The following is a 14,358-nucleotide window of genomic DNA, read 5'->3' as shown; positions in this document are numbered from 1 at the left end:
GCCTCCTTCTAGGAGAAATAATTTAGGCAGCGCGGGGTTCTGAGCAGTGGTCCAGCCCTTTGGCGGAGAAGTTTCCCCCCAGGCCCGGCCGGGGCGCAGCCGGACGCCCTGCCCTGGGTGGTTTGCTCCAAGGGGTGGGAGAGAAAGAAAGCGGGCGCCGGGGGCCCTGGGCGCGTTCCCGGGGCGTCTGCAGGCACCGACAGCGTTGGGGAACAAACAAGAGGAAAGGGTGGTACCTGTGGGCATAGTGTAGCTGGGCTGCCCTGACTTCAGGACCCCCCCAAACTTCCCCCAAACCCCAGCCTCCTTCTTTCGCCGGCTGTCGGAGCCCAGCTTGAAAAACCTGGTCCTTCCCTCCACGCCCCAGGAGGACGGTGCCCTGCAGTCACCAGCCAAATGATAACACCCAAACGTCTGCACCATTAAAATTAAAAAAGCAGCAGCAGTACCCCAAACCTTATTAAACATTCAAATAGAAAAATTAAGATATTCTGGGCAAAAGAAGTGTTTAGACAAAGGCTGTCTGCTTCAATTTCCCCGTTAAGCCGGGAACAGGCTGCTCGGAGAGAGAGTGACGGTGGATTCCATAAATTAACAGAAAATCCCTCTTCTCCGGAGCCCAAGTTATCTCTCCGTTGCCTGCAGCCCTGATTTAGAATGGGAGCCGGCTTGTTTACCGGTTTAATTAATGCTCCTTTTCAAGTAGGGAGGAGGGGAAGGGAAATGAAGTGACTTGGTGATAAACAGGTGTAGCCGGCCTGCAGCGAGCTCACGGGGCCGGTGGCAGCCTCGTCAGGCTTGACTGGGCATGACCCCGCCAGCGAAAAAGGTAGATGGCCCAGTTGGAAGCGCAGTAGGTGAGCATTATTTTAACTGCGAGCCTGTGATTGGAATGGCTTAAAGGGACAATCAGCACTTGGGTTTTTCTTCTTCCTCCAGAATGCATTCTGATTCTTTCCTGTTGCTGAGCGGAGGAGAAACAGACCTTGACGATATAGGTCACAGTTTTTTTTACTCCTCTTCCTCAGGCTTCACCTCCAAATGTAAGGAAGGAGCCACTTAAGGAGGAAACCTGGCTCCTGCAGCTCGCTGGGGACCGGCTTTCTGCTCTGAAAAAAAAATCCTTGGGCATTCTCTATTTACTTATTTCGGCTTTTAATTCCAAGAGCCTAATATCTAGGATTGGACTGTCCACCGCCTACGTGTTTCTGTGACCTTACAGATAACAGGGAAGCTTGGATGGAAAATGAAATTCAAGCGCCAGCTAATTTTAAAAACATAACTAAAAACTCATTCCCAAGGGGGGGAAATGGCAGTTTCTGTAAGCACAGGCTGGACATGTTTTTAAATTAATAACTAGCCCTGGCATTTGCTAAATGATGGCTGTATCAGGGGGAAAAAATTTAGTCATTTAAAACAGCAGGTGCCCAAGGTGAGAATATATGTTTCATGACTTAAAGTCACCTGTCTGCTTTGCCTGCTACCTTTCTCCGAGCCAGCATCCTGGAGAAACAAGTGAAGGCAGAAGCTGGGTCTGTCAGCCATGCTGGCCTTCTGGAGAAAAAAGCTTTTTCTTTCTTTTTTTTTTTACACTACTACATTTATCGAGTGCCTCCTGATACCTCCACATGTTATTGGCAATTCTGACTGCTTCCCTACGAGGTGGTAATCCTTATCCCCATTTTAGAGAGGGGTTTAAAGAATTTTAAGTGATTTTTCCCGAGGTCACAGAGCTAGTCAAGTGGCAAAATGGGGATGAGAACCAGGGTCTCTCTCATTCCAGAGCCCTCTCCTTTTTCACCCTCTATGAGGTAGCAATGACCCTAAACACCCACAGTCATGTGGAGATAGGGGTTCCAGTATCCATAAAGGCAGGTTATGTCCTAGCTTACAGGAGAGGAGATCTTTCTGCCATCTGGAAAATTCCAGGTTCGGGACCCAACACATGTATAAGCACAAAGTACTTTGCAGAATACAGAGAGATTTCTTTCTGGAAAGATTTCTAGACTGGGAGTTAGGATCTTCCTGTTTCATTGCTGGTTCCACTACCCATTAACGTATGACCTTGAGCAAGTCACCTACTTAACACTGAGTAAAGGTTCCTCATCTCTGATTGGGCATATTACCTACCTATCCTGCTTGCCTCACAGTGTGGGGTGGGGACAAAATGAGCTGATATGAATTCAAACACATTGATCACTGTGAAGAGCTGTTCCAATGCACAGTTTTATGACTGACTTCCCAGAGTTATGAGGTCCTATTAAGTCTACATGTCCATGTGTTTTGAAAGGAGTGAATTACTATACAAGTGGGGGAATTTTTCATCTTATTAAAAAGCCCTTACGTCCTAATTTCTAAACACGAAAATCCTGGCTATATTAACAATGGTGCTAAAAGTTCTAATGCATCCTAAATTCTAAATCATAGACTTTTGATGGGAAAAACCATTTGTTATAATAATAAAATTATATTAATGGTGGCTGATGTCATTTACTATACGCCAGACAGGGCTCTAAGCATTTGACATGTACCAGTTTGTCCTCACTATAATTCTGTGAGATAGGTACTATTATTACCATACCCATTTTACAGATGAGAAAACTGAGACACAAGGCAGTTTGGTCACATAATTCCCAAATTGCAGAGAACTATCATTTGAACCCAGACAAACTGGCACGGGAGTTCACACACTTAATCACTGTTATATGTTTACAAACATATATTTTTCATGAAAGAGTGTCTGTATTATTCCTACCTCTCTGACCCACATTTTTTTTTTTTTTTTTTTTTTTTTTTTTTTTGCTGTACGCGGGCCTCTCACTGTTGTGGCCTCTCCCGTTGCGGAGCACAGGCTCCGGACGCACAGGCTCAGCGGCCATGGCTCACGGGCCCAGCCGCTCTGCGGCATATGGGATCCTCCCAGACCGGGGCACGAACCCGTATCCCCTGCATCGGCAGGCAGACTCTCAACCACTGTGCCACCAGGGAGGCCCTGACCCACATTTTTAAGATGAGGAAAGTGAAGCTCAGAGAGGTTAAATGATTTGCCCATCATCACACATTTGTTTCAAGGCAGAGCTAGAAGTAGAGCTGAGATCTCTTTAAGTCGAGTGGTGGTTCTATTTATGACAATTGCTACTCACTTCACCCTGGCTTCAGCTCTCTCTGGAGAGACAGACTGCCTGGTTTACGTATGGACTGTGCCACCCCAGGCAAGCTCTGTAACCTCTCTAAGATAATAGTGCTCACCTGATTGTTTGGCAGATTAAATGAATTAAGGCATGAAAGTATTTAGTACAGTTCCTAGCATATAATAAATGCTCGATAAACCCTCCTCAAATTTAAAATGCAGGATCCAGGAAGAGAAGCGACAACAGTGGGGCAGGGGCCGACTTGGGTGTGGCTGTCCCTATGCAGTGAGTTGGCCCAGGCTAAGTCGAAGGAAGAGACAAGCATGGCTGGGAAGAGGGGCAGAACCCTCCAGTTGGGGAGGATCTTCTGCAGTGAGTCCCGAGGGGCTGGGCCATTGAAATCACTGGGCAGCCTGAGGGACACGGGAGGTATTGACTGAGAAGACAGAGGAAGAGGAAGGGGCACAACTAGGAGGGCTGGGCTGGGAGGGCCAGAATGAGAAAAGTGGCTGCCTCAGCTTTCAGCCCATCGTGGATGGGTCCTCTTCACAGTGTTGTCCCTAGAGACCTCAGCAATGGTTGTTTCAGCCCCATGGGGAGAATAAAGGACGGGGGTGGCATGAGATGGAATGCTGAGGAGGGACCACAAAATGCCTGGCTGACAGGAAGCTGTCGGAAGAAGAGAGACACCGGGAGAGGCATGTGCTTGTGGGGTCGGAGGAGAGAACCTAGCTGAGGAAGGGGAGAGTCCAGCATCTGGGGGAAGGGACAGTGGCTGACGGGGGAGCTGGGACCGTTACAGTGGGAGGCAGCTGCCTGTCAGGTTGCCTGGCCCCAGGTCCTGGCTCTTTGGCTGCAGACAGTGGCAGGCTTAGGGGGTGTTCAGGCCTCTGGTTTGGGGTCCTGCGGCAAAGGTTATGGGGAAGATGCTCTGGCCCCAGACATGAGCTCCCTGCCGTGCTGGCTCTTTCCGCAGACGGAAGGACAGGAGCTGCAGTGATCTGAACCACCAGGGGCCCTATCCTGTGATTCAGTCTTCACGGATTGGCTAGAAAGCTCCCGGGTACTGTTGAAGCAGTGGTGTATTCCCCACCTGTGGTTTCTACCTCCTTAGCTTAGGGAGTTTCCAGCTAAAGGGTTTGAAATTTAGGGAGAAATATTACATCCGAGTTTGGAAAAATATGTGAGGAACTTGAAGTGGGGGAAATGTCTGTTCTCTTATTCCTGCCGCCCCATGAAGGTGTGACAAATGGCAGATGCTCAACAGCTATACATTGAAAAAATGAGCCAAGGGGATACTTTTATTAAGCACTCGGAAAGGTAACATGTTTTGCAAGCCACGAGGAAGGTGGCTTTACCTGTGCCACCTAAACTCAGGAGAGGGGAAAGATCCTTTCTCCAAGTCAAAGGCCTCTATGGACCTTTGTCCTTTTTGATTTCCTCATCAGCAAAATGTCCCAACTGCCTGACTGGGGTAATATAGGGATCAAAAGAGTTATTTGATGTAAATATATACCAGACGTGTTAAATAAGTCTAAGGTAGTATTACCTTGTCTATTGAGAGAGCAAGGAATGTTAAGTGAGGAATTTCATTTTTGAAAATTTCAAGCGTATGCTAAAGTGTGATGAACTCCCAAGGGCCTATCGTCCAGGTTCAACCATTATCAATTTATAGCCAGTATTGTTTCACCCTTCCTCACTCCCCTCCCCCCAACCCCACACTGGATTTTACTGAGGCAAATCCCATGGATCATATCATTTCAGCTCTAAATATTTCAGAATATATTTCTAAAAGATAAAGCCTCTTTAAAAAATATAGCCATATTCCATTATCACATGAAAAAATTGATAGTAGTTTCTTAATATCATCAAATACTGAGCCAAAGTTTAATTTCCTCATTTGTCTTGTACGTGGATTTTACAGATGGTTTCGCAAATCAGGATCCAAACAAGGTCAACACCTTGCATTTAGTTAACAGGGGAGGAACCTCTCCTGAGGGTTTAACCTTGTCCTCTCAGTCTGCCAAGGTCTGGAGACTTCTGGCCAAGGTTTGCCTAGACAACCAGAGCAGTGGTTCCCAACTGTCTTTTTTTTTTTTTTTTTTTTTAACATCTTTATTAGAGTCCCAACTGTCTTTTGACCATTGATTCATCTCTTTGAAAGGGTTCTTGGGCATTTAACAATGGACCAAGTAGCCCATCTAAGGTTTGGGGACCCAAGAAAAAGGAATGCTTCTTGGGGTACATTTGGAGGTGCTGGGGGGACAGACGTCTGCTCCTGTGCTAAGGTACGGTGCAAAACAGAGACTTTAAAAGCAAGCCCTGGAATTCCTGTTTCTTCCTTTTCCAAATCCCACTCCTCCTCCCTAAGGCCCACCTTCATCATGGTCCTGCCAGGCCTTAGTCTTTTCCCTCAGCTGAGCTTCTGTAACATTTAGGACCTACCACGTTTTTTCATCATTTGGCTTCTAGAAATGGAAGCCTACCTCCCTTGGAGGGTTAGCTGTTTTGCACACAATATATATCTTGCCTCTTCAACTAAATTCCAAGTTCCTAAAGCTCAGGGACCCATAGCATCTGGCCATACTTGGCCCAAGTACCCAAGACCTGTAGGTGTCTGACAGGTTTAAAACACCAATATCTACAATATTTACAATATGAATATCTCAAACCAATATTCTTTAAATACTTGATTAAAATTTATTCAGTGGGATAGAACAGCACTGATTTGCTATTAAGAAAATTACATGCCTCTTCCTATATATTCAAAATAAGGAATTGATTTACTGCACGCACTGAACACGTCTGAAATATTTTTTTATTCTTATCAAAATAATGCACGCATACGGTTACAAATCAAATGTTACACATGGGCTCGTGATAGAAATGCTCCAGCTTCTCCCACTGTCAGTCCACTGCTCAGAGGCAACACCTCTTCGAGCTGTCTGGTTTTTAGTTATCTCAGTGGATCTAGGATTGCCAGACTGAGAGGGAAAAAAGTATAGGATGATGCCTCAAATTTGTATTTCAGATAAAAAATGAATTAATAGCTCCAAACATTTCATAATATTGTATTTTTTCTGACCTTAGGTGGCTTCCCCCATATAATGTGTAGAGTTATATACAACGTAGCTCTAATGTATTTATATCTCTATCTCTTCCTTTACCAACTTGTTAGATGGTGTCGGTGGAATTCCGAGTGTGAAAGAATTTCAATGTTCAATATTTATATTCTATTCCATTTTTCTACTGTTTGCCTTTGTAACTTCAACAAAATGCTTAAACCTGTATTTATTGATCCATCATCTTTCAAGAGCACCTCTTGACTGTCTACTTTTAAATTAAGATATTGTTACTGATTTCCTATCCTTTCCTCTTTCTTCTTTCTTTTTCCAAGTCCCATCTTCTGCCATGATACTCGTACTTTCACACTAATAAGGTTGTTGAAATTTATATTCTGTCCTACTACACAACCTAGTCTTCCAAGCTTTATCTAAAAGTTGACTCTTAAAATGGGAAACGGATCGTATTTACTCTATTGTTATTATTATGTAACTTTATGTAAATATAGTAATAACACTAGGATTACGCTTACTGCTCTTCAACTCACTGTTGTGACCCCTGAGGCTCTCCAAGGAGAACGTGCCCAGCACCAAATCAAATGGAGTCTCATTCCTTACACTTTGTCATTTTCTTCATATCATGTCACTTTTAGTTTGCTTCATATTCAGATCTTGACTTTTTTTAACCAATGTTCCCCTGGAGTTTCCAGTTGCCTATCTTTTTTCTTGCATTATTTGCTATTATCACATTCTTATTTTAAATCTATCAGTTATATTCTCTAATCTATTTTTTTATACCTCTATTGGAGTATAATTGCTTTACAATGTCGTTAGTGTCTGCTGTACAACAAAGTGAATCAGCTATATGTATACATATTTCCCCATATCCCCTCCCTCTTGAGCTTCCCTCCCACCCTCCCTATCCCACCCCTCTAGGTGGTCACAAAGCACGGAGCTGGTCTCCCTGTGCTATGCGGCTGCTTCCCACTAGCCATCCCTTTTACATTTGGTAGTGTATATATGTCAATGCTACTCTCTCACTTCGTCCCAGCTTCTCTCTCCGCCATCACCCGTGTCCTCAAGTCCATTCTCTACATCTGTATCTTTATTCCTGCCCTGCCACTAGGTTCATCAGTACCGTTTTTTTAGATTCCACATATGTGCGTTAGCATAGGGTATTTATTTTTCTTTCTGACTTACTTCACTCTGTATGACAGACTCTAGGTCCATCGACCTCATTACAAATAACTCAATTTTGTTCCTTTTTATAGCTGAGTAATATTCCATTTGTATATATTGCCACATCTTCTTTATCCACTCATCTGTCGATGGACATTTAGGTTGCTTCCATGTCCTGGCTATTGTAAACAGAGCTGCAATGAACATTGTGGTACATGACTCTTTTTGAATTATGGTTTTCTCAGGGTATATGCCCAGTAGTGGGATTGCTGAGTCATATGGTAGTTCTATTTTTAGTTTTGTAAGGAACCTCCATACTGTTCTCCATAGTGGCTGTATCAATTTACATTTCCACCAACAGTGCAGGAGGATTCCCTTTTCTCCACACCCTCTCCAGTATTTATTGTTTGTAGATTTTTTGATGATGGCCATTCTGACCAGTGTGAGGTGATACCTCACCTCTAATCTATTGAGAACTGCCTTTGCCCTCTTCCTCGGAGTCCTCTGGGATCCTGCTCCAATGTGGGCTGTTGCTGTCCAGACTGCTGTGCACCTGACATCTGGAAACTTGTCTTTACTGCTCTTGTAGGTTACATCCCAGCTTTTCTTCTTTCTTCTATCTTAGGTCCTAGTGTTACTGAAGTCTAGCCTCAAGTAACTTCCTAAGAAGGGGCACATTGGAAACAAACTTTATGTATTCTTGTTTTTCTGAAAACCCTATGTCATCCTCCACTTGACTGAGAGTTTGCATATAGGATCCTAAACTGAAAACAATTTTCCCTCAGAAATTTAAAGACATGACTCCATTATCTTCTGGCACCTAGTGTTGCTGAGGAGAAGTCTGATGCCATTCTTACTGCTCTTCATTTGTAGGTGACCCAGTCATTCTCTCTGAGCCTTTTACAAGCTACTCTTTTTACTCAGAGTTTGAAATTTGGCCAGGATGCATCTAGTTGTCCGTCTTGTGCAGTCACTGTGCTGGACACAATGATTGACGGCCATTCTGATGTCAGGGCTAGTCTTTCTTCAGCCCAGAGAAATTTTCTTCTGTACTTTCTTTGCTAATTCTCTCCTCTTTAATTTCTGCTTTTTTCTTTCTAGGATTCCTATTAGTTAGATATTGGATTATTCTCCTGTGTCTTTTACTTTTCTCTCATATTTTCTTTTTCTGTCTGTCTGCTCAATGCTTTGTGAGATTTCATCCATTTTTTTTAGTCCTTCCACTGAATATTTTATTTCACCAACTGCATTTTTTTTTTTTTTTTTTGCCGTACTCAGGCCTCTCACTGTTGTGGCCTCTCCCATCGTGGAGCACAGCTCCGGACACGCAGTCTCAGTGGCCATGGCTCACGGGCCCAGCCGCTCTGCGGCACGTGGGATCCTCCCAGACAGGGGCACGAACCCGTGTTCCCTGCATCGGCAGGTGGACTCCCAACAGCTGCGCCACCAGGGAAGCCCTCACCAATTGCATTTTTACTTTCCAAGAGCTCATTCCTATTCTCAAAATACTAGTTTTAGAATGTATTATATTTCCAACCCTGAGAATTCTAAAAAAGTTTTAAAGTCATCTTTGGTTTCCTGAATCCTGTTTCCCCAGGAATTAATGAGATTTTTCTGCTTATTTTCATATATTTCCTTAATGCTGGTGTTTCTCCTCACACCGCACATATGCCTCCTTGGTTTTCTTTCTTCCTGTCTGTCTGTCTATCTATCTATCTATCTTGGCTGTGCCGGCTCTTAGTTGTGGCATGCATGCAGGATCTAGTTCCCTGACCAGGGATCAAACCTGGGCTTCCTGCATTGGGAGCGCAGAGACTTACCTACTGGACCACCAGGGAAGTCCCATCCTTGGGTATCTTTTGATGTCAAATACAAAAGAACTACAGATGCACAGATGGAATTACTGTGCAGTTGTACACCCACCTGGCCTGAATGGGCTTCCCTGAAACTTTCTGAGATTTTGTGGGTGACCTGGCTCCCATCTCCTCTGTTGCCCCCTTATTCTGTGTGTGGCTTCCTTCAGCTGGTTCCTCTGATAACTATTCCCATACTCCTGACATATTCCAGAAATTTGCTTACATCTCTTATATGTTGGTGGCCTCTTCCTCCCCTCTTTAATATAATACATTTATATATTTTTGGAATTCTAAAACTTTATCTCAACAAAATTTTGGAAAGATAGGAGGCAAATGTGTATCCTGGGTTCACCATCTTGAACTATAAGGAGATTAAGAAATTTTTATTCTTTTAATTTTACTTGTTTATCATTTTAATGGCTCCATCTTTTGGCAGCTTGGTGCCCCTAAGCCAGGAGGCCCACCTGAGGTTTAGGGTCTCCCCCAGGAAAGTGCTGCTCCCAGATATTCAGCATCTCATGGCCCTCACTCTTACCATGGTCCACATAAACCAGAGCCTGGTTTCCCCAAATTTCTTCCTGTACAGGTTTGAGGTGACCAGGAGGTAGAATGAGGACAGCCCCTGCTTGGGCGCACCATCCTGTCCCCTCACCACAGGGCCTGAGAGGTTCTACAAGCTCTACAACACCACAGGCTCCCTTTCACCCTTCCTTCCACCTGCTCCCACCCCCAGCCTGCCTTTCTTTGCCCTTAGGTAACCTTCAGATCTCAGCTCCAGCACCATTTCCTCAGAAAGCCTTCCCAGTTCCCCTTGACTTGTCAAATTCCTCCATCATGTGGGCTCATGGAACAATTTCTCTCCCCTTTACAGCACTTATCTCAGTTTGTAATATTTGTGGAGCAAGACCATGTCTGTTTTCTGTTCACTTTGATGCCCTAAGCACTTGAGCATGGAACTGGCATATAGCAGGTGCTCAAGAAATCTCTCTTGAGCAAATGGATGATCATGAAGCTAGCCCCAGAAGAAACGTTCCTTCAGCTAACTGAAAAATAACCCACAGGGTGACCAGAGCGCAACACCACACGTGCTCCACCTCAGAGGTCTGATAACTGACTAGGCCCTCGTCAGCATTGCCCAAGGCCTGAATCACAGGCTTCCACGGGCTCTCGTCTGAAGCCTCAGCTCTGCTCGTGGAGAGAGGTCAGGGAGGTGGATTCCGATGCAGCCCTTAGGGCTTGAGGCTCACATGGCCTTCTGACCACCCCAGCCTTGACCAGACAAAGTGGTGACTCATCTCCAGACAAGGACCCTGAAGCCTGGAAGGAGGGCAAACAGCCACCTCACCCAAAGGGCCAGGAGGAACTTTCTTAATTGAAGCCACAGCCCCCAGGGGGGTGGGCCAGACGCTGCCCAGAACCAATGGTGACACCCCTGGTTGGAAACAAGAGAACCCCACGCCTCAGCTACCTTTTCGGCTCTGGCTTCACAGCGGTGAGGCTCTTATTAAATTTGGGATTACCATGTGTAAAGCGCAGTCTGAATTTTGTTTGCTCTGTCATGTAACTTGCCTTTCCAAACACTCAGTCAGAGCTGCAGTTAATCCACTGACCGTGGGCTTAACTGGCAGGTGGCCAGGAGGCCCCACCAAATTCCTCCGGACCTTTTGTTACCTGGCCTAGAAGGGAGAGACCCCTTGTTTGGGAAGTGTTTCTCCTCCCCCTGACCATTTTCTGTATTAAGAGTCTTTTGTCACCATAAAGCTGAAGCAGGGGATTATGATGGGTAGGCTGTCACCCAGATTGTTTCCTCCAGAGGATGAGGGGAAAGGTTTGCGGGCCGGCCTAATGAAACCTTTATTCGGGGGACAATGCCTTTCCATTCAATTGAAGTTCAAGCCTCAACAATGCCTTCGAACAAACCCCATTTGAATATTTAATTTGGGGTGGAAGGAGCTGAGTAAACCCCTCCCTCCCCTCAGCCCCTTTCTGGAGACCCCCTTGCAGCAAAACCTGAGTTAGAAACTTGAGTTGTTGATGTCAGGGTGCTGCTGCTACCAACAAAGGTGGAAAAATCTAAATCTAACACTCAACTGACATCAAAGAATGTTGTTTACTCCGAACTTAAAAACATACAAACAAAAATTCCAGGAAGTGAATGCTGGTCAGATGAATGACCAACTAAAACCTGTCCGTCCTGAGCCTGGCAAGCAACAGAGACCTCTGGGATGAGTGCCCTGCCCACCCCAAATACGCAGGACCCACGACTGAGACCAGAGGTCCTCGGAGGATAGCGTGCTACCTCAAACCCCACCCAAGTTCCTCCTTCTTTGCTTCTTCACAGAGAATCTCTAAGAGAGAGAAATGTCTAACTAGGCTCAATTATTTTAATGGTTGCAGTGATGTCAAAAGCACTTTAAGGGAATGGAAGTTTCTCTACCCTCCTGCTCTACTTGGCAACCAGGCAGCGAGGCAACAGGCACCTGAGAGACAGAGTTGCGTGTGGGCTCCTCTGTGCTGAGAGTCAGAATTACCCTAGAATAATTTCTCTGTGGATCATCTGTACAATTTTCTTATCCGTACTCACAGCACGTCTGCTAACTCTTGGTCTCCTTTTCACTTCTCGCTTCCTGGGGAGGATGACCCACCCTTTGTTCTGTCCTCCCAGAGAGGCTCATCCATGCTAACAAGCTTATGTGCTGGCTCTTTCCTCCTCTCTCCAGTTTTCCTTCATTTTCATCATCTTTGCCTACAGTGGGGATGCTCGGAAGCAGCTCCATCACACCGGGAGGGGGTGAATCCTCACACTGGCATACTTGGTCTCCCTGTCAAGGGTTTGGTTTCTGCCCTGCCAGTGGGGAAGGGAAGGGAACCCAGAGCAGGATGTTCCTGGCCTTTGCTGACCTGGTGGCCCTTGAGCTTAACCTCACCCCAGCTGAGCGGGAGCAGCTGCCGGGGCCACAGTGCTCGACACCATCTAACCAAGTTCCCAATGTGCATCCCAGGGGTGAGCCATCAAGTCCCAAAGCAAAGGAAGCGTTTCAAGTGATCTTAGAGACTGGCCACCAGGACCACACAACCATCGGCTACCACTTGGGGTCCTGGGAGCCAGAGCCTAAAATCCAAGAATAGCTCCTTCTCAGGCAGGCCCTGTGTGTATGGGTGCATGCATGTGCACACGCACACACACACGCACACACACGCATGCATGTGGGAGGCAGGGCATAAAGGTCTGGCATGCAACTGTCAGTGGGCGGTGGATCCCCAATCTCTCTGTAGTGGGGGCCCAGAGGTGTCTGCATCTGGTGGAGCGGACGGTCTGGCATCTGGCCAAATCATGGGCATCACAGCCGTGGAGCTCAGGGCCCCTTGCTCAGACCCATCTTTCAACTGTTGATTTGCTTCGACAACTCTGTCTAACAAGCAGGCACTGGCAATGCCACCCTTCTTTTCCCTTGCATGCAAATTAACCTGTGAGCCTTCCTTCTAGGTGGGCTTTTCCTCTGGGCAAGGCGATCCCAGGCAGAGTGGCCGGGGTTCCTCTGGGCACACCATTTCCTCAGAGGTAATGGTATGAGGGCAGGCAGCCAGCTGCCCTCTCCTTGATTTCATCTCTCTGAGCCTCACTCTCCTCGTGTGTAACAGGGGGGATGATAACAGCAACAATGTCAGAGGACTGTTGTGAAGCTAAAATGAGATAATACATGTAAAGCCCTTAACAAAAGGCCTGGCACACAGTAAGCACTCAGTGAATGTGAGCTGCTGCTACTATTTCCCTTTGGGTCCTTCCAGTCTTCATTTGGGGCTCTGTCCTTTAGTCCCACAATTGTAGGAAATGTGATCTCCATGAACACCTTTCAGAGGTGTTTGTTGGGAGGTTTGTGACTATTCTGCCAGTCCCTGAATGCAGCCTACAAAAGAGGGTTGAGATGGGGCCAGAGAGATGTCCTGGGCTGGCTCTCGTCCAGCCTCCTTTCTCCCGCCTTCCCGTCCATCACCTACTGTGTGCCAGGTGCTAGGATGCCTCATAAATGAGGCACAACCCCTGCTCTCGTGGGTCAGCGTGCTGGTCCTCAAGCTCTCAGGGCCCATCAGAAGGGCCAGGCTCATGTCTCAGAGCCCTAGGCGAGGTCCTGCACTCGGCACACACACCAGGACAGACCTAGAACTCTGCTTCCATATGCGTGCCCACCAGTACGAATGTTTTCACACCAGCTCCTTGGAAATGTCACATCAGGTCAGCAGTCCTGATGGCCCCCACTGCTCCTGGATGAAGTCCAGCCCTCTGGGCTGGATAGGTGCTCCTTCCTTACTATCCAGCCTCAGGTGGCTCCCTGTGTTCTCCCCTCACTTGTCACCTCCTACCTGTCTATTACAGCTTCTCATGGGCCTCCGACTTTCTCTCCTGAATACCCCACCCACCCCTCGTACCGATTCTCCTTGCAGCAGCCAGAGTGAGCTTCTAAACAGAGAAGCCAAGGCCATGTCACTCCTCTGGTGGCTTTCCACTGAAATAAAATCCGGCTTCCTCTCCATGGCCTACAAGGTCCTGCACACTCCTCGCCTCATACTCTGCTCACCCACCACGCTCCACACACCTGGGTTCTGCAGATATGCTCCTGCCTCAGGGCCTTTGAACTTGCTGTTACCTCTGCTTGGAATGCTCTTCCTTTCAGTCTCCAAAGATTGGCTTTTTCATTTAGGTTTCAACTAAAGCACTGCCTCCTTCAAGAGAGCTTCCTTGACCTTGTATCTAAAGGATGCCTAGTCACTTCCTAAAATATCGACTCATTTTATTGCCTTCACCACATCTCTCCTGATTTGAACCAGTCTGATCTGTGCACTTGTAGCTTGCCTCTCTCCCTCCATCGAATGCCACTTCGTGAGATCACGGAACTTGTCGCTCCAGTTCATGGCTCTCCCCTGAGCGCCTGGCACCTGTTAGGCTTCAGTAAAAGTCTGTGGGATGAGTGAATGAATGACTCTTTACCTCATTTAACCCGCACTCCTGCCAAGTCCACATTTCCTGAAATCTTCATGAGCTTCATTCCCTGTTAGGGCCTTTCCTCCTCCTGCCAGAACAGTCATGGCCTAATGCAAACCCTGCCTCCTCTTTCAGAAGGTACTTGCTTT

The sequence above is a fragment of the Mesoplodon mirus genome (assembly GCF_964341445.2).
Source record: "Mesoplodon mirus genome assembly, chromosome: 14".
NCBI classification, from domain to species: Eukaryota; Metazoa; Chordata; class Mammalia; order Artiodactyla; family Ziphiidae; genus Mesoplodon; species Mesoplodon mirus.
This window is presented reverse-complemented; position numbering follows the sequence as displayed.